Source organism: Oncorhynchus tshawytscha, linkage group LG21, assembly GCF_018296145.1.
Source record: "Oncorhynchus tshawytscha isolate Ot180627B linkage group LG21, Otsh_v2.0, whole genome shotgun sequence".
NCBI lineage: Eukaryota > Metazoa > Chordata > Actinopteri > Salmoniformes > Salmonidae > Oncorhynchus > Oncorhynchus tshawytscha.
The window spans coordinates 10,349,190-10,371,085 of NC_056449.1; the positions used below are offsets into that span (position 1 = coordinate 10,349,190).

Consider the following 21,896-nt stretch of genomic DNA (forward strand, 5'->3'; position numbering starts at 1 on the left):
CGAAGGGCTGTGTTGTCCTTTCCCCTATTTCAAGTCCAAGCCCCTGTGTGCAGTGTATCCGTCTTTGTGGTCACTGTACTCGGGAAGGAACAAGGAAACAAAAGAAAACCGGAGTGAGGGCCGGCAGAAGGACGCGAACATAAATACAGAGCGTGCGCGAGGAAATAGCTAGCCTGCTAATAACGTAGTAGGGGAAGAAAGGAAAAGGTGGAAAAACAAACTTTCTCAGCATCACCCAAATGTGGAGGGGGGATGGGCATTAATATACCACGGGCTGTGAAGTAACACAGAATTGCACCGAAAAGAGGTGAGGAAATAAACAGGAATAACTTTTCTCTCGTAAATAATACACGAATGTCATTGGAACCAGGCACACACGTTGTCGGTACGTGTATTTTGTTATCGTCTTGCAACCTTTGAGTCGGTTAACGACAGTAACTTGCCATTATAGCTAGGTATGGTTTTCTGTTGCCCATCCAAATTGCGTGGTAAACTCAATTGATTAGCTAAACCTGCTACGTAGATTAGCTCCTGTTTCCCCCCTTTGGTAAATGCTATTCTTAGCTAAGGCCGATGCAAGGGTCAGTGTGGAATTAGCTAGATACAAACTAATGTAACATTAAATTCTATGCCGCTAAGTTACTTTAGCTAGCAATGTACCCTCGGTTCGCCAGCTTCCACCAAAGGTAGATACCTAATTTAGTTGGCTAGTTCATTCATTTAACTACCTGGTTAGTTAGCCAGATGAATTAACAGACGCAGTCTAGCTTGTTGGCTGTGTCAAGAGGGTAGCTAAAAGTGTTACTGTAGGTAGACTTATTCGTCAGCTAGGTACAAATGTTGAATTATAGCGCAAGAGCTTGTAATGTCCAAAGTAGAGCGTCAGGACATATCTAAATGACTGTTCTTAATGATTTGTAGACATATTTGCTCATTGGCAGAAAAGATAGGTTCGTTTTTTTTAAAATTACTTTTCTTGCCCAGTCCATGGACCATACAGTATGTTAGCAAAAAAGTAACGTCTTCTCAACGTTTAAAAATGAACCGATTTGGTAGACGTTATTTTGACCCCCAGAATTCATTGGAGGAAGATTAAACTAACGCTCTACCACCTACTAGAAATGTTACAAAGCTAACGTTACAGTTCAACACATTTTTCCGTTAAGAATTTCCTGAAATTCTATGCATTTTGCCATGGCTAGTGCTGTTTTGTTTGGCTCATATTAGCCTATAACAAAGTTCGCATTTCTCAGTGTTGTAGTCGAGTCCCTTTGGCAGAAGTCCAAGTACCAGCCCACTTTATTTTATAGACCTAAGAACGTCAAACTATGCGCACTCTTCAATAGGGCAGAATGCCCTGCGTTGTGATTCTGGAAAGCTAGCAACAATGACAAGAAACTGGGGAATTCTAAGTGACTCGTTTCAGGTCGTTTTTCCTTGTTCTTGATACCACGTCTTGTTTTGATTGTCATGTCTATGCAAAAAAATTCGCTGGCTAACCATCAACTGATGTATTTGAGACGTGCTCATTGTGCAACTTTATTTATGTTTTCAATAAACATTGAGACACGCAATAAGGTTTTACATGTCAACAAGCTAAGCCAACCCTGTCTGTGTGGCTCCATAGTTGCGCACGCGTTGGTTCTGTTGCCAAACAACCAACCCGTCTATACTCAAAGGGAGAGAGACATAGCTAGACTGTTTTACTATTAAACGCAATACTGGTATTGTTTGAAATTTTGTAAAGCAGTGTTTCTTAACCAGTCAAAACTAAATTGGTTGACTGGTGGTTACAGCTCACCAAGAGCCTATCCAGTCAACGTGCAAATCCAAGTCAGGAGAAGTTGAGTCGCCAATGGGCAAGTCATGAAAATCGTGACTCAACTACAACACTTATTTTAAAATATATATTTTCTGCATGCTTTCTATCTGGTATAGCCTACCTGGCTGGCATGAAAATGAACCATGGAAAAAGCATCCTCCATTTGCTATTTAAGTGTAGGTGTATTTGTCCTCTGCCCCTGTTTGGAGACAGGTGCATAGTAATGGTCCATTCTAAATCAAAATAATTATATGTAAAGATGAGCTTAAATCAAGAATAGTCTGATGGGTGACCATATTAGCATATCACTTGTGATTGTTTCTTGCCTTACTCTGGTCATCAATGTCTTTTTTGTTTTTTTGAATCCTAGTCGCACACCTCATGTAGCCTAGTGTAACAGTATAACTTTAAACCGTCCCCTCGCCCATACCCGGGCGTGAACCAGGGACCCTTTGCACACATCAACTGACACCCACGAAGCATCGTTACCCATCGCTCCACAAAAGCCACGGCCCTTGCAGAGCAAGGGGAACTACTACTTCAAGGTCTCAGAGCAAGTGACGTCACCGATTTAAACTCTATTTAGAGCACACTGCTAACTAAGCTAGCCGTTTCACATCCGTTACACTAGCTCATAGGCCTATATGTTTTGATAAGGTTTATCTCAACAAAAGTGGCCAAATAACTTCTTAAAATTAAGCACATTAATCTGCTTTACAAGGGGTGTAGAGCCTAACTGACATTCATAAGCAGCGAGTGAGTGAGTTTCAAGTTTGGGGAAGAAAGTGTTCACCATTAAAATGCACCTTTTATTATAAAATCATTACATGCATAATCACATTTGCGGTCACTTTTGATAATGGTGTTTTCCTGCTAATGGTATATTTGCTCTTAAAGCCTACTGCCGTGTGCGCATTGCTGTGCTTATAATTTGAAGAAATAAACTATTAGGCTATCAACATTTTAAGCTAAACTTTCGGATATGTTCCGTCATCCTCAATTGCGTAAAAAATAACGGGTTTTTGATGCTAGTGGTTGTATTAATTTGGGATCTATTGCATCCCACAATTGTCCCAGACTATGTTTGGAATATTTATTTCTCGCACAGAATAGAATAGGTTTACTTTTGTACTACGGGGGATAGTAGATTGACATAGGCTAGTGCTTTTGCTGTTTATCAGGCCTACTCATCTTGTTGGCTGACGAAATGTAAATGTGGACACGTGCATTTGGATAAGGACACGTGCAGTTGCGTCTGTGCTGTCTGTCTTCACTTGTAGCCTGTGAGAAAGAACCGATCACATTATGGAGAGCCATGTGAGTGAGAGGGGCTTCAGAGCACTCAGGGAGAAGGGAATTATTATATTTACCCCAAAGGCACAATGGCCTCAAAAGCATGGATTTTTTTTAGGCGTCATTACAGCCACACAAAGGGGATGCCGCTGGGAAATTCGAGGCATTATTAAGTGCTTGTCAAATTGTGAATGAGAGGAGGGGCCTCTCGAGTGGGGCAGTGGTCTAAGGCATTGCATCACAGTGACCCGTGGGACTGTGAAAAATTGGCCCAGCGTCGTCCGGTTAGGGTAGTGTTTGGCCGGCTGGGTTGTCCTTGTCCCATCGCGCTCTAGTGGCTCCTGTAGTGGGCCGGGCACACAGACACTGTCGCCAGGTGTAAGGTGTTTCCTCCGAAACATTGGTGCGGCTGGCTTCCAGGGTAAGCGAGCATTGTGTCAAGAAGCAGTGTGGGGTTGTGTTTCGGAGGACGCATGGCTCTCGACCTTCGCCTCTCCCGAGTCCGTACGGGAGTTGCAGCAATGGGACAAGACTGTAACTACCAATTGGGGAGAGAAAGGGGTAAAAAATAAAATAATTGTGAATGAGAGACTGACTTGTGTACAGCCTGTGCAAAAAATGCCTTTCAAACGACTTTTTTCGAATCCTCATTAGTTGCATCCTTACAATGTATTACAAATCTAAATGTGTAGCCCAACTCTTGTAGAACAACTAAAGTTACATTAAGAACTCTAAGCATATAGGAGTACCTATTTTTTTTGTTAACTGCTCAACACAGAATAGCCACATGCATACTCCCTCAAATCATTTGGAGAAAATATCCTATATTTTATTCAGCTTTGTTCAATTGTATTCTTCATACTATGAAGTAATACAGTGCCTCGGAATTCTAATCAAATTGTGTTTCCTAAATGAGCTAGTGTAGCCCACAGCCATATGGTATTGCCAGGTCAGGACCTAACAGTCTGAATAGCATACTCAGACTGAGTCAGTCTGAGTATGCTATTCTGTTCTTATGAAGAAAATGTAGTCTATTTCATATCATTTTTCTTTAAACCTGTCTAAAATATATAATTGATTTATTGTGAAGGTGTAGGCTATGTTACATAGTTTTGTTAGACTTTTTAAAAATGTATATGTTCCAAAGGTCTGCGTCATTGGCTTGTAGGCTGTGTGGAAGCCAGGAGATGCTAAATGTGCATGTTAATTAACGGTCAATCACCGGCTGATTTAAATTTAATGGCGGCCACAGCCCTAGCTCCAATGGCTGTAATTTCCTTCCATATTAAAGGGATAGTTTGAGATTTTGGCAATGAAGCATTTTATCTACTTCCCCAGAGTCAGTTGATCAAGAACAGCTAGCAATATCTTAATCACATTTTTCCAAATGCATTTTCCATATTGTATGTAAAATGCCTCAAGGCTTGTCAATACAATAGTGCCTTTTGTAGTATTGTGCTTTTACTGTTGGACAATGAAGGACACTCACAAATCAATATTTGTTGAAGGGCTGGCAGTACTTAACCAGCCCTAAACAATGAGACGACTGTTGGCAAATTGACCTCCGCTCTAGGGCCTGTTGCACCAGTTGGTCGTAGTTGGGTCGTTACATCCAACGTAAAATTCGCTATACGCCGGACTTGAAAAATTATACCTGTTACTCCACCTGGGAGTAAGCCCTTCTATGAGCTACACCTGGGTGTATATTCTACGCCTAGTCAGTACCAGGCGTAGGGTGTTCATTTGGGACTATCCTCATCATGTTACCCACAGGAAATGAGTTTTGTGTTCATATTACACAACCTCAGCGGGTTTGTCGAGTTACCTATGCTTGAGTCAATAGCAAAATAATACATTTGATTCATGCTACGTTATAACATGTTGAATGTGTCTGATAGATTTAGCAAACAAATGATGAGCTACCACCTCCACTTGTTTGCCCAGCCAGAGGTAAAATAACCAAATTTGCCTACAGCCAAGAGCATGTGAGCGGAGTTGGAAATCCCGCTCTTATCGAGCAGTGCACCCGCTCCAGCGCTTCATGTTCTTTCCAACCACTCCGCAAAGAAACCCTGTGTTCACAGGAAGAAGTAAAAAATACAATTCCAAATTCGGTACATTCATTAAAATCACAATTTAACCATCACCCATCTATTTGTTTGACTACCTGGACCTACCAGTTGATTTAAGTATTGAAACCAAACCATATGGATATGAATGAAAAGTATTTGAATAAAGGTGAATGTAAGAAGCGCACATTTCAAAAAGGCTACTTGTCAACATGATATAAACACACTAAATAGGTCAGGAGCCAGACAGGGAACCTAAGAAGGAATGAAAAATAAAGGATTTAGGCTATATTATTTCAAGTCTATAGCCTACAAAGAAATGCATTGTGAAGGATTTGCGAGTGCGACACAGTAGGCTGGTAGAGACATAAAGCAGTCAGCATTTCAACAACATTTTGTTTGATTAAATCATTTATATTCTTTAACTTGACCTAGAATTTAAAAAAAAACATTTTTATTTTACCTTTATTTAACTAGGCAAGTCAGTTAAGAACAAATTCTTATTTTCAATGACTGCCTAGGAACAGCGGGTTAACTGCCTGTTTAGAGGCAGAACGACAGATTTGTACCTTGTACCTTGTCAGCTCGGAATTAAAAACAAATGAAATGGAAAAATGAATTTGCCTTTTGAGTACATTTTTTGAAACACGAGTTTGGACAGTCTGTGGCTTCAGGCTATTGGGCCAAAATCAATTAGGGCCTATTTGTATAGATAGGCCCTAATTGCTTTTTGTCCTCATCTTTGTAAGTCATCTTGATTTAGCACCTGTGTGTTTGATCGGTTTCTTTATGAAAATATTTAGCTAACTCCATGACAGTAGCTAAAGCAAGGGGCAATGCCAGCACACAAGTAGACTACAAATGCATGCTGGGCTGCACATGCCCTGAGCTCCTGAAGTGAGCACTATTGGAGCGACACTCCCGTCTTTGGGAATCTCGCTCCACACTCCAGCCAGATTGGGCACGCTCCTCGCGCCAGCTCTGCTCACATACTCTGGCCTACAGACGGAGATTTGGTGAAACAAAATCAGACAATTGGTCAAGATATAGGCTTGACCAAGAGCAAAATAATCCCCCTTTTTTTTATACTGGGCTACATAGCTAACACGCTTAAAATGTATTGATCAGTGCTAATAGATGAGCAAACTAGACTAAAGATTGTCATCATGAGCATTCGCCTCAATTTAAAGTTACTGCAAGCTCTACAGAGATGCATTCGGAACGTAGTGTGGTGTTGCAATGTCGTTTTCCTTCACAAAAAGTCCGGCTCCTTGTAATATGCTCCGACCATTCTATTTACATTTGCACTACCTGAAAATTGAGACGTGCCATATCATACCTTCCAGAGCTATTGGGCAGTGTTTTCACTTGGTTCTTTGATCTGATCTATAGGCTGTTCATCAAAGTAGGTTATTTTGCATTGATAACCAAATGTAATCTCAGCGACCGTTCAACCAGTAAACCGAACAAGAAGAATCCACCCAAAAAGGTATTTTGTTTGACTTTAATAATTAGTGATTCCAGGTAGGGCTGGGCGATATATCAATTGCATTTTATTATTTAAAATTTGTTTTAGAAGCAATGTTCCAAATGCCTGTATCACAAGAATCAAGGTTTTTATGAGTGTTCTCTCTCTTTTTGGTCTCGTTTCCTTCTGTACTGTGTATCTTCCCACTTGCACACAGACACCAAGCCCCTCCCCCTGCCACTCGCAACAAAGGTGAAAGATAATTTCTTCCTCTCTGACAATAAGCAGTTTAACCTCTTGATTCTAGCCATCCCGGATCCGGGATCGTGAATACAGTCTCAAGCTCATTACCATAACGCAATGTTAACTATTCATGAAAATCGCAAATGAAATGAAATTAATATGCTAGCTCTCAAGCTTAGCCTTTTGTTAACAACACTGTCATCTCAGATTTTCAAAATATGTTTCTCAACCATAGCAAAACAAGCATTTGTGTAACAGCTAGCGTAGCATTTAGCGTTAGCATCAGCAGGCAACATTTTCACAAAAAACAAAATCATTCAAATAAAATCATTTACCTTTGAAGAACTTCAGATGTTTTCAATGAGGAGACTCCGTTAGATAGCAAATGCTCAGTTTTTCCTGAAAGATTATTTGTTTAGGAGAAGTCGCTCCGTTTGGTGCGTCATGTTTAGCTACGAAAAAAACCTGTATCCAGGAGTGTAATTATCCCTGCAGCTCATTAGCATAATACAACGTTAACTCTTCATGAAAATCGCAAATTAAATGAAATTAATATGCTAGCTCTCAAGCTTAGCCTTTTGTTAACAACACTCATCTCAGATTTTCAAAATATGCTTCAACCATAGCAAAACAAGCATTTGTGTAACAGCTAGCGCAGCTAGCATAGCATTTAGCGTTAGCATCAGCAGGCAACATTTTCACAAAAAACAGAATCATTCAAATAAAATAATTTACCTTTGAAGAACTTCAGATGTTTTCAATGAGGAGACTCCGTTAGATAGCAAATGCTCAGTTTTTCCTGAAAGATTATTTGTTTAGGAGAAGTCGCTCCGTTTGGTGCGTCACGTTTGGCTACCAAAAAAAACGAAAAATCAGTCATCAAAATGCAGAACACTTTTCCAAATTAACTCCATAATATCGACTGAAACATGGTAAACGTTGTTTAGAATCAATCCTCAAGGTGTTTTTCACATATCTCTTCATGATATATCGTTCGTTGAAAGCCTCCTCTCTCCTCTCAATCACTGGATGACTGCGTGCATCTTGTAGATTACGCACCAATTTTAACAAAGGACACTGGGAGGACCCCTGGTAAATGTAGTCTCTTATGGCCAATCTTCCAATGATATGCCTACAAATACGTCACAATGCTGCAGACACCTTGGAGAAACGATAGAAAGGGCAGGCTCATTCCCGGCGCATTCACAGCCATATAAGGAGACAATGGAAAACAGAGCCTCAAATTCTGCCCATTTCCTGGTTGAAGTTTCATCTTGGTTTCGCCTGTAGCATGAGTTCTGTGGCACTCACAGATAATATCTTTGCAGTTTTGGAAACCTTAGTGTTTTCTTTCCAAAGCTGCCAATTATATGCATAGTCGAGCATCTTTTCGTGACAAAATATTGCGCTTAAAACGGGCACGTTTTTTTATCCATAAATTAAAAGAGCGCCCCCTATATCCAAGAAGTTAAACTCTATTTCCATTTGAGGTTTGTTCCAACAGAATCAGTTATTGTACTGTGATAGAACAGCACTTCAGTTTCTACCGATACTCTTTGTCTCAACTCCCAAAATGTAGAACAGACCCTATTAAAATGAGAGTATCAATGAACGTGTGGGAAGTTTCTGTTGTGCGCGGCATCGTGATACCAAGTACCGCTAGCAGCATTTTAGCCACAGACTTATGTGCTAGCGGTATAGTCCGTTTTTATGAATGTGCAATGATCATAAAGACTAATTTAAATCAGGAATAGGCAACTTGTTTTCATTAGGAGAAATAAGCATCTTATCCAGGAAAACCACTTGATTTCAATATATTAACAAAGTGAACAGGCTATGTTGCTCAAACAGTTGGTGACGGACAGGAGGGTCTATTCATAACAGTTCTACCTTTTGTAGCAAGCAAATAGATCTGAGTTGGCTAGGCTTGAAATATAAAGATTAGCTGGCTACTCACTAGCATGTGGGCTTGTGCCTGAGATATTGTTTGAGACCTGTGTTAATTTTCTATAATGCCTGTTACAAGAATTTGGTCGTTATTAGTGGATGTACATGGTTCTGATATATATATATATATATATCTCTTTCCATAGACCAACTTGAAAGGCAGATCAGTGGTTATTGCAGAAAAAGCAGGTTTAATGAATTAATGAAAGTTTTAGTGGGTCTTGTACCTTTTTAGCCTAGGTATAATTTACCCTTTAATTGTGCAACAAAGCTTTATTTAGAGAACATATACAAAAATGTATAATTAGATGTATCGTGATATCGGCCATAAGAATGGATATGATGTCTAGGCCTTATCGCCCAGCCCTAAGGTGAATGCATTGAGTTGTTGAACTTGTTTTGGCTGATTTCATGGGGCTACAGCTGTTTCCCTTCCATTTGGGACTTATTTTATTGTACTGATCAACAACAATAGCGTGAAAGTAGCTTGTTTTCTAAAAAATGTGTGCCGTCTCTTTTAACCAATGATGTCATAAGGGGGCCAGTTTACGAGGCAAAAAAATGGTAAGAAAAAAGTTTGAGACAATAGATAACAGTTGGGAGAGATGTGAGAGTTGCCAAATAAGTGAATGTTTTTGGTGGCAATCAGCTTTGAAATCAGCAAATTTTGCATTATGTACTAGGGGAGTGAATTGATGTTAGCTGTCAGCTTGCAAGGAAAGTTAGCATACAAAGCTGGACGCCACCGCTATCTAATTGCATTATAAAGTGTTCTAACCTGTATGGACATGGGTTTGCGAAAAGTTACGTTTCAAAATGTCTACATGCCATGTCGCATTATTCAAGTGTGTTAACCTCTGTGCAGCATGAGTGGGGAGCTAACATAATGTATCCCAGACTCCCAGTGCAGGATAGCAATGAGTAAGTGGACCAGGCACGGTGCGCTATAATAAGGGGTCGGCTGCGCTGATAGACAGGCTTGATCCGTGACAAACATTTGACAAAGTATCGAAAAAAAATAGCACATTCTAGTACTGAACCGTTTTTCATGTTTTAGTATGAAAAAAAGTAATGTTTTGGTATACCGTGCTACACTAATTGGGCTTATATGGTTTCTATCTACCTTTTGAAAATAATTTGTGAAATATTGAGTTTCTACATTGTGTAAAAGCACTATATTCCCATTGAGATGTATTACATAGAAAATTGCACACTCTCTTTAAAATGTCAGGTTTGTGATGACAGGCAAGAGATCTGTCATTCATTGCTATCTATGATAATTTATGTCCTGAAGAGGAAATCCCTTTTTCCTTTCTTTCTGTGCCCCCTAATGTTACCATGTTGTTAGCTAGCTAGCCACTGATGTAACATGACTTAACAAAGTACCAACATGGTTAACGACCCGTGAGTAGTTTTAGAAGGTCCACGACATGGTGGGCCTTCTAAATGAATGAATGTAAAATGCGGTCTCGGCAATCCGCTATAGGAAGATATAAATGTTGTGCCTGTAATATGGGTCAGATCTTGTAACTTGGTTGAACTAGAAGCGAGCCGTTTTCACTGTAGTAATGGTGCAACCTTGACTTTTTCTCTAGGGCACTCGGAAACAACGTTACATAGAAGCCGTATCATTACAACAAATATTATCTGGATGATTTTTTTTGCTAGTTGCACAGTGCTCCCAAAATAAAACTCCTGGTCGCACAGCAAAATATTTTGTTGCATATGCGACAGGGGTGTAACTGTTCACCAAACCCACTGTTCGCTGCGAAAATGAAATGTCATTCACTATGTTCCTTGCATTGTCTGCGTGACGGGATTGTTATGTTGGGCCTCAAGTTTCCACTCTGATGTTGCGTTTTGTAAACGTTGGAATTTACCAGTTAAGTCTTAAATACTAGTTGGATACAGTCATTTGATTTGAACTCCTTGCGAAATGATGTTGGCAAATGGCCAACGAGCTGTGTTAACCATAAAATAAAAGTACAGCTACATCATGCTTGTAAGCAAATTATTCAGTTCAAAAACCACATTAATAGATAAATGCAATAAAATATTTATACAAGTCTCACTGCCAAAAATGCTGTTCTAGAGGCCCTTTTCTTAGTAGTTGATGTCAGAGGTCAGCATGTGGGAGAAGTGGGTGCTTAGGATGATAGACGAGTTTCCCACTAGTAATTACTAGTTTGAGGACCGTTCAAGTGGATTTTTCAGTTGCATGTGGTAAATTCCCACTTTCTACTTGCTTCCCAAAGCACTATGACACTGCCTCCTTCAGTTCCAGATTCACACTTGTGACTCTCATAATAGTAATGTGATGGGTTGTCACTGTTAAAGGTTCAAGGCAGCTGTTTTTTTTTCTCAATATTAAATCATTTCTGGGTGTTAAGTACCTTACTGGAAGTGGGGAGGGGACAACTGTAAACTAGCTTTTATTGGCAGGGATTTGGAATTCTTATTGGTCTAACTAATTTACCGCCTGGTGATTGTACCAGGCAGAACAAAACTCCATTCCACCAAAACAGGCTGAAATTTCAGGAGGCCTTTTCAAACAGGTCTTACACTAAAGGGCATTCGCAGCATTTTCACAATTGCACAGTATTATTCAAATCGTATAGTGTGGAAATATATATTTTTTAAAGAATCCAGTTTTAGACTTCACTGGCCTTTTAATGTAAGCGCAACACAGGGTGCATTAGCCAATTCATTGAATGCTTTGGTTTGCTAATATAGGGTGGGTACTTCCTGTTTGCTGAAATTGGTGCAAGAGGGAAGTTTGTATAGTGACCCGAGCACTTTTACGAGGTGCTGGAACCCCCTATTCTCAACCCCGGAGAATGGGCGCAAATCCACGTCTGTAAACCGAAAACGGCATATAAACAAAATAGCAAAATAATTTCTTTGGTCAGAACCGGCTACCAAGGGCTACTTGAATGCATAGAGGAGCCAATGTTTCTTTACGTTTCTGTCTTGCTCTGATATACTGGGGTGACGTCAGCGTATATGTCAACATATTTGAAATGTTGGCATCTGCATAGGCCATTTTCTTTGTGTGGCGACATAATGTTAACATTTTATGCACAACTCTGTCCATCGCCGTTGTAATCTACTTGGAAGCCAATGATGGAGGATCTTCCAATTCTGGTTTATCAACCCCACCACTCGCCATCGTACAGAACTAGTTTCCGGCTGCACCTCACAAATGCCAGTTTGAAATGTGCCAATTCGAATTTTGATTACAACGTGCGCATAGGCTGCTGTAATTTGAACAGAATAGACTGAAAAGTTTTCAGATCAGATTTACTCACGGCATTGGCCTACAACACTGCATAGTTATCCTAAAGGCCTATTGTTTTTATTTGATTCATATTTATGTATTCATTTTGGCGCACAACACGTACTGAACCAAGGTCCTTGGATCGAATACCTGTACCATCAAATGTTATTTGTCACATGCGCCGAATACAACAGGTAGACCTTACTGTGAAATGCTTACTTACAAGCCCCTAACCAACAATGCAGTTTAAGATCATATTTACTAAATAAACTAAAGTGATTAAAAAAAATAATGATGAGGCTTTACAAAGGGGGTACTGATTTCAATGTGTGTGGGTACAGGTTAGTCGAGGTAATTTGTACATGTATGTAGGGGCAAGGTAACTATGCATTGATAATAAACGGCAAGTAGCAACAGTGTAAAAACACCCCTAATATGTGACCAAATTGGACACTAGAGCTCTGGACATGCCTCACAAACGTAACTGCCATGAGGTAACAGGTCAGTAATGGGCACTGCTTAGCAACCATTATCAGTAGCTCCAGATGGCGCCGGAGAGGATGGCTGCCGTTTCATGGGCTCTTAACCAACCGTGCTATTTTATTTTTTTGCATTTTCTGTAACTTATTTTGTACATAATGCTGCTGCTACCATCTCTCTTATAACCGAAAAGAGCTTCTGGAAATCAGAACAGCGATTACTCACCTTGAACTGGATGAAGAATTTATTTTTAATGAGAGGGAATTACTCCAGAGACCAGAACCTTATCCCCGTCATTCACAGGAGAAAGAGACAAAAAAGATACCGGGGTGCCTAGTGAGGATCCGCCAACAAGTGGCTAATCTGCCCTTTCCATCCGTACAACAGGCAATCGCTGGAAAATAAATTGGATGAGCTAAAAGCACGTATATCCTACCAACAGGACATTAACTGTAATATCTTTCCGCCGAGTTGTGGTTGAACGACAACAAGAATAACATACAGCTGGGGGGTTATAGAACAGCAGCCTCTGGTATGACAAGTGGTGTTGGTCTATGTATATTTGTAAACAACAGCTGGTGCACAATATCTAAGGAAGTCTCAAAGTTTTGCTTGCCTGAGGTAGTGTGGTCTACAGCTTATCATGAGATACACCATCTACCTTGAGGGCTTATCTGTATTTTTCGTAGCTGTCTACAGACCGATGCTGGCACTAAGACCGCACTCAATGAACTGTGTAAGGCCATAAGCAAACAGGAAAACGCTCATCCGGAGGCGACTCTCCTAGTGGCCGGAGACTTTAAAGCAGGGAAACTTAAATCTGTTTTACCTCATTTCTATCAGCATGTTAAATGTGCTGCCAGATGGGTAAAAACTCTAGACCACCTATACTGCAAACACACAGACGCATACAAAGCTCTCCCTCGTCCTCCATTTGGCAAATCTGACTATAATTCTATCCTCCTGATTTCTGCTTACAAGCAAAAATTAAAGCATGATTCACCAGTGACTTGGTCAATAAAAAAGTGGTCAGATGAAGCAGTCTGCCACTTTCAAGGAGCTGGACTCTAACCCGGAAGCTTAAAAGAAATCCTGCTATGCCCTCCGACAAACCATCAAACAGGCAAAGCATCAATATATGACTAAGATCGACTCATACTACATCAGCTCTGACACTCGTCGGATGTGGCAGGGCTTGCAAACTATTAGGCTACAAAGGGTAGTACAGCCGAGAGCTGCCCAGTGACACAAGCCTACCAGACGAGCTAAATTACTTCTATGCTCGCATCGAGGCAAGTAACACTGAAACATGCATGAGAGCACCAGCTGTCCGAATGACTGTGTGATCATGCTCTCCGCAGCCAATGTGAGTAAAACCTTTCAACAGGTCAACATTCACAAGGCCGCAGGGCCAGATGGATTACGTTCACTTGTATTCCGAGCATACGCTGACCAACTGGCAAGTGTCTTCACTGATGGTTTCAACCTGTCCCTGACTATGTAATACCAACATGTTTCAAGCAGACAACCATAGTGTTCTTGGGCACAGGGACTAAGGTAACTTGCCTAAATGACTATCGACCCATAGCACTCGCATCTGTAGCCGTGAAGTGCTTTGAAAGGCTGGTCATCGCTCGCATCATCACCATTATCCCAGAAACCCTAGACACACTCAAATTTGCATACCGCTCAAACAGATACACAGATGAAGCAATCTCTATTGCACTCCACACTGCCCTTTCACACCTGGACATCTACAGTGGGGCAAAAAAAAGTATTTAGTCAGCCACCAATTGTGCAAGTTCTCCCACTTAAAAAGATGAGAGAGGCCTGTAAATTTTCATCATAGGTACACTTCAACTATGACAGACAAAATGAGGTAAAAAAAATCCAGAAAATCACATTGTAGGATTTTTTATGAATTTATTTGAAAATTATGGTGGAAAATAAGTATTTGGTCAATAACAAAAGTTTATCTCAATACTTTGTCATTGCCAACAAAGGGTATATAACAGAGGTCAAATGTTTTCTGTAGGTCTTCACAAGGTTTTCACACACTCGTTGCTGGTATTTTGGCCCATTCCTCCATACAGATCTCCTCTAGAGCAGTGATGTTTTGGGGCTGTTGCTGGACAACACGGACTTTCAACTCCAAAGATTTTCTATGGCGTTGAGATCTGGAGACTGGCTAGGCCACTCCAAGACCTTGAAATGCTTCTTACAAAGCCACTCCTTCGTTGCCCGGGCGGTGTGTTTGGGATCATTGTCATACTGAAAGACCCAGCGACGTTTCATCTTCAATGCCCTTGCTGATGGAAGGAGGTTTTCACTCAAAATCTCACGATACATGGCCCCATTCATTCTTTCCTTTACACGGATCAGTCGTTCTGGTCCCTTTGCAGAAAAGCAGCCCCAAAGCATGATGTTTCCACCCCCATGCTTCACAGTAGGTATGGTGTTCTTTGGATGCAACTCCGCATTCTTTTTCCTCCAAACACGACAAGTTGAGTTTTTACCAAAAAGTTATATTTTGGTTTCATCTGACCATATGACATTCTCCCAATCTTCTTCTGGATCATCCAAATGCTCTCTAGCAAACTTCAGACGGGCCTGGACATGTACTGGCTTAAGCAGGGGGACACGTCTGGCACTGCAGGATTTGAGTCCCTGGTGGCGTAGTGTGTTACTGATGGTAGGCTTTGTTACTTTGGTCCCAGCTCTCTGCAGGTCATTCACTAGGTCCCCCCACGTGGTTCTGGGATTTTTGCTCACCGTTCTTGTGATCATTTTGACCCCACGGGGTGAGATCTTGCGTGGAGCCCCAGATCGAGGGAGATTATCAGTGGTCTTGTATGTCTTCCATTTCCTAATAATTGCTCCCACAGTTGATTTCTTCAAACCAAGCTGCTAACCTATTGCAGATTCAGTCTTCCCTGCCTGGTGCAGGTCTACAATTTTGTTTCTGGTGTCCTTTGACAGCTCTTTGGTCTTGGCCATAGTGGAGTTTGCACTGTGACTGTTTGAGGTTGTGGACAGGTCTTTTATACTGATAACAAGTTCAAACAGGTTCCATTAATACAGGTAACGAGTGGAGGACAGAGGAGCCTCTTAAAGAAGAAGTTACAGGTCTGTGAGAGCCAGAGATCTTGCTTGTTTGTAGGTGACCAAATACTTATTTTCCACCATAATTTGCAAATAAATTCATTAAAAATCCTACAATGTGATTTTCTGGATTTTTTTCTCATTTTGTCTGTCATAGTTGAAGTGTACCTATGATAAACATTACAGGCCTCATCTTTTTAAGTGGGAGAACTTGCACAATTGGTGGCTGACTAAATACTTTTTGCCCCACTATGTGAGAATGCTATTTGTTGACTACAGCTCAGCGTTCAACACCATAGTGCCCTCAAAGCTCATCAATAAGCTAAGGACCCTGGGACTAAACACCTCCCTCTGCAACTGGATCCTGGGCTTCCTGACGGGCCTCCCCCAGGTGGTAAGGGTAGGTAACAACACATCCTCCATGCTGATCCTTAACACAGGGGCCCCTCGGGTGCATGCTCAGTCCACTCCGTTACTCCTTGTTCACTCATGCCTGAACGACTCCAACACCATTATTAAGTTTGTCGATGACACAACATTGCTAGGCCTGATCACCAACAACGACGAGACCTGGCCATGTGCCAGGACAACAACCTCTCCCTCAACGTGATCAAGACTAAGGAGATGATTGTGGACTACAGGAAAAGGAGGACTGAGCACACTCCCATTCTCATCGACAGGGCTGCAGTGGAGCAGGTTGAGAACTTCAAGTTGCTTGGTGTCCACATCACCCAACAAACTATCATGGTCCAAGCACACCAAGACAGTTGTGAAGAGGGCACGACAAAACCTATTCCCCCTCAGGAGACTGAAAATATTTGGCATGGGTCCTCAGCTCCTCAAAAGGTTCTACAGCTGCAACATCGAGAGCATCCTGACTGGTTGCAATACTGCCTGGTATGGCAACTGCTCGGCGTCCGACCGCAAGGCACTACAGAGGGTAGTGCGTACGACCCAGTACATCACTGGGGCCAAGCTTCCTGCCATCAAGGACCTCTATACCAGGTGGTGTCAGAGGAAGGCCCTGAAAATTGTCAAGGATTTCAGCCACCCTAGTCATAGACTGTTCTCTCTTCTACTGCACGGCAAGCGGTACTGGAGCGCCAAGTCTATGTCCAAGAGGCTTCTAAACAGCTTCAAACCCCCAAGCCGTAAGACTACTGAACATCTTAATCAAATGGCTACTCAAGACTTCTTGCGTTGCAGCTACTCTCTATCTATGCATTGGTCACTTTAACTCTTGCTGCGTGTATATATTACCTCGACTAACCGGTGCCCCCACACATTTACTCTGTACCGGTACCCCCTGTAATCAAATTGTATTCGTCACACACATGGTTAGCAGACTTTTTAATGCGAGTGTAGCGAAGTGCTTGTGCTTCTAGTTCTGACCATGCAGTAATATCTAACAAGTAATCTAACCTAACAATTTCACAACAACTACCTTATACACACAAGTGTGAAGGAATGAATAAGAATATGTACATAAAAATATATGAATGAGTGATGGCCGAACGGCATAGGCAAGATGTAGTAGATGGTATAGAGTACAGTATATACATATGAGATGAGTAATGTAGGGTATGTAAACGTATAAAGTGGCATTGTTTAAAGTGGCTAGTGATACATTTATTACATCAATTTTTCTATTATTAAAGTGGCTAGAGTTGAGTTAGTATGTTGGCAGCAGCCACTCAATGTTAGTAATGGCTGTTTAACAGTCTGATGGCCTTGAGAGAAGCTGTTTTTCAGTCTCTTGGTCCCCGCTTTAATGCACCTGTACTGACCTCGCCTTCTGGATGATACCGAGGTGAACAGGCAGTGGCTCGGGTGGGGGGGTTCATCCATGATGATCTTTTTTGCCTTCCTATGACATCGGCTGGTGTAGGTGTCCTGGAGGGCAGGTCGTTTGCTCCCGATGATGCGTTGTACAGACCTCACTACCCTCTTGAGAGCCTTACGGTTATGGGCGGAGCAGTTGCTGTACCAGGCGGTGATACAGCCCGACGGGATGCTCTCGATTGTGCATCTGTAGAAGTTTGAGTGTTTTTGGTGACAAGCCGAATTTCTTCAGCCTTCACCACGCTGTCTGAAATGGTCCGCCCACACAGTTTGTCTGTGATGTGTACGCCGAGGAATTTAACTTTCCTTCTCCACTACTGTCCCGTCAATGTGGAGAGGGGGCTGCTCCCTCTGCTGTTTCTTGAAGTCCACGATCATCCTCTTTGTTTTGTTGGCATTGAGTGTGAGGTTATTTTCCTGACACCCCACTCCAAGGGCCCTTACCTCCTCCCTGTAGGCCGTCTCTGTATATAGCCTCGCTATTGTTATTTTGTCTGGGAAATGTTTTGGGTATTTTTCTTAACTGCATTGTTGGTTAAGGGCTTGTAACAAGACCTTGCATTTAAGACAAACTTTTTTTACACCCAGCTGGTGCACCCGGCCCATGGCCAGTAACTCTCATCCTGAGCTCTGACATGACATGTCCTTAGCATGGGTCTGTTCAGAGGAGAGACACAGCCCGGCCCGCTAGAGAGGACAGTAACTCAGTTAGGAGTAAGTTTTGTGAGGATGCTGATTCATGCTGGGCTCATTGCATGGACACCTTTCTCAGGGGAAAGAGGTCGGCTATCCGCTCCACAGACCTTTGGGAGGCCAGCACTGAATGGGAAAAGGAATACCTAAACTCAGCAAAAAAAAGAAACGTCCCCTTTTCAGGACCCTGTCTTTCAAAAATAATTTGTAAAAATCCAAATTTTATTTTTATTTTACCTTTTTATTTAACCAGGCATGTCAGTTAAGAACAAATTCTTATTTTCAATGACGGCCTAGGAACAGTGTGTTAACTGCCTTGTTCAGGGGCATAACGACAGATTTGTACCTTGTCATCTCAGGGGTTTGAACTTGCAACCTTCCGGTTACTAGTCCAACGCTTTAACCACTAGGCTTCCCTGCCTAGATCTTCATTGTAAAGGGTTTAATCACTGTTTTCCATGCTTGTTCAATGAACCATAAACAATTAATGAACATGCATCAGTGGAACGGTCGTTAAGACACCAACAGCTTACAGACGGTAGGCAATTAAGGTCACAGTTATGAAAACTTAGGACACTAAAGAGGCCTTTCTACTCTACTGACTCTGAAAACCACCAAGAGAGAGATTCTCAGGGTCCCTGCTCATCTGCGTGAACTTGCCTTAGGCATGCTGCAAGGAGGCATGAGGACTGCGGATGTGGCCAGGGCAAGAAATTGTAATGTCCATACTGTGAGACGCCTAAGACAGCACTATAGGGAGACATGGCGGACAGCTGATCGTCCTCGCAGTGACAGACCACGTGTAACAACACCTGCACAGGATCGGTACATCCGAACATCACACCTGCGGGACAGGTACAGGATGGCAACAACAACTGCCCGAGACACACCAGGAACGCACAATCCCTCTATCAGTGCTCCAGACAGTCCGCAATAGGCTGAGAGAGGCTGGATTGGGGTCTTGTAAGCCTGTTGTAAGGCAGGTCCTCACCAGACATCACCGGCAACATTGTCACCTATGGGCACAAACCCATTGTTGCTGGACCAGACAGGACTGGCAAAAAGTGCTCTTCACAGACAAGTCGACGGTTTTGTCTCACCAGGGGTGATGGTCAGATTTGTGTTTATCGTCAAAGGAATGAGCGTTACCCCTAGGCCTGTACTCTGGCGCGGGATCGATTTTTGAGGTGGAGGGTCCGTCATGGTCTGGGGTAGTGTGTCACAGCATCATTGGACTGAGCTTGTCATTGCCTGCAATCTCAAAGCTGTGCGTTACAGGGAAGACCTCCTCCCTCATGTGGTACCTTTCCTGCAGGCTCATCCTGACATGACCCTCCAGCATGACAATGCCACCAGTCATGCTGCTCGTTCTGTGGGTGATTTCTTGCAAGGCAGGAATGTCAGTGTTCTGCCATGGCCAGCGAGAGCCCGGATCTCAATCTCATTGAGCACGTCTGCGACCTGTTGGATCGGAGGGTGAGGGCTAGGGCCTTGTGTTCCACCCCCCCCACACACACACACACAGAAATGTCCAGGAACTTGCAGGTGCCTTGGTGGAAGAGTGGGTTAACATCTCACAGCAAGAACTGGCAAATCTGGTGCAATCCATGAGGAGGTGATGCACTCCAGTACTTAATGCAGCTGGTGGCCACACCAGATACTGACTGTTACTTCACATTATTATTATTATTCAATTTCTGTTAGTCACCTGTCTGTGGAACTTGCTCAGTTTGTCTGTTGTTGAATCTTGTTATGTTCATACAAATATTTACACATGTTAAGCTTGCTGAAAATTAACTCGGTTGACAGTGAGAGGGCGTTTCTTTTTTGCTGAGTATATATGAACTGATCTCACAGCAGAGAGCAAAGACTTCACCAGTAGGTATTGAGTCCCTTTCATACATTAGCTCACTGGACTGTCACTAAATCTGTGACTCAATCGTAACATTGAGTTGAATCGTGGGGTGTGTAGTGCTCTCATGCTACCCCTCTGTTACTGAGGTGGAATTACCGTAGACCTGCCTGGGAAAGGGGTTTCACAGCCAAAGGACAGGATTAGGCTTAATGCGTCTGCATGCTTCCCTTCCCAAACAGTTTGTGCATATATTATGACATTTTGTGACGTTTTGGTCTTCGCAAGAGTTATTTTAGCTGGGGTTTCTTCAATGAAGTGTTTGTCATTGAACGATAGATGACTCGTTTTCATGCAAAAAAAATGTACTTGAGAAATGCTGCACCAAACAACTTAGTTAGATGTAAAAATTTGTTAGATGTAAGATCGCCTCAAACGTAAAAATGAATGACTTTTGAGTAGGTGTGTATACATACTACGGCGTCTCAAGGTGGACACACGATATTAGTGCAGCCTTTTCTCGTTTTTCAAGCGAAGGTCTTTTTAAGGGAGTATGCATGCGCACTCGTTTGGTTCGGCTAAGCGCCAGCTGAACCAACGCATGGGGAAGCCTTAAATGTGAACCCCAACAACTCATTTTAGAAACGGCAGACTGTAGTCCGAGTTACATGTTTGTTACAGCACTGAGGAAACAGTAGTCACAACCTAGACTAACCCAGAGAACATTGAGCCAGATATTTCACAGGATTTGTAAATGTGAAGAATCCAGTTGGTATTTCCACTCACCACTAAATATGGTGTCGCGAGGAAGCCCAGTGGGAGAAGATGGCGCGGGATGGATTTTTGCTGACATTCTGCAAATTTTTAGTTGTTGACATTTGATCTCTGTACATTCTTCAGGTTTCCAAAACTAGAATCTGTAACAGAGTTGACTGTATTTTGTGGACTTTACCTTTTGCCAAAGTTTCTAAAAAATGACGTTGTTTAGAAGGAGTGCAAGGGCAAATTTAAGTTATTGAACGTGCGCACTTCACAATGTAGGCATTCCCTAATGAACATATGCAAATAAATGCAAGAAGGAGCGAACAGGATCTCACTAGCTCGTGCTTGGCTCTGCCCACCTGTTCTGCCCACTATGATAAATTGGCTCCTATTGGAAATAACCGGCTCTGGTCCATCTTGGGTTAGTTATAACAATCTTTGATAGCACTGTAGGCTCATATTACAAACGCATGCCTGGACTGTTGCATAACTGGATCAAGAGAGAAGCAGGCAGCCCCCCCCCCCAAAAAAAAGACGGCACGACCTGAGGACAAGCAGTAGAAGAAGGCAAAATACAAAAATGACCAAGTTTTTGCTCTCTTGTCTGACTGCAGACTACAGCTGTTTCCTTGGTTCCCTGTGGAGCCTGGCAGCTAGGCAGGGGCTGCATGCTAGTCCTGCCCCTCCATGTCTTTATTTCTGGTGGTTAGGACTTAAGGGACAACTGACAACAGATACAGTGCTCCTTTACAGACCTTTAGGAGTGAGGGCCCCCACCCACTCCACTCTCTCCTTCATTGCTCTGGGAAGCGTTCCCTAACAATGTGTTATAGGACACTGTATTGTCTTGGTCTCTCCTTCAGTCTTTTTGTTGTTGTCCCTCTTATATCCTGCTTCCGGCATTGTTCCTTTTCTCTCCCCTCCCTTGTGCCTGAGAACCAAGTGGACTTGTCTGCCTGGCTGCTTCCGCTGTTCTGTGGCTCCTGATTAGTGCCGGAGCGTTGCCCCTGGTTACAGGCAGGCAGGTGGTGTCTGGTTACCTCACC

General features: G+C 42.4%; 1 protein-coding gene across 8 annotated transcripts in view; it reads left to right on the top strand.

Moving 5' to 3' along the window:
* LOC112220888 (disks large homolog 3) overlaps positions 1 to 21,896 on the top strand; it is a 148,031-nt gene that overhangs the window by 111,736 nt on the left and 14,399 nt on the right. The window contains exon 1 of one of the 8 annotated variants that reach the window (XM_024382846.2): positions 43 to 307. The exons of the other annotated variants lie outside the window; for them this stretch is intronic. The gene's annotated coding sequence lies outside the window, so the exon portion shown is untranslated. Of the gene's footprint in view, positions 1 to 42; positions 308 to 21,896 lie in introns of those variants that run through there. 8 annotated transcript variants of the gene reach the window in all.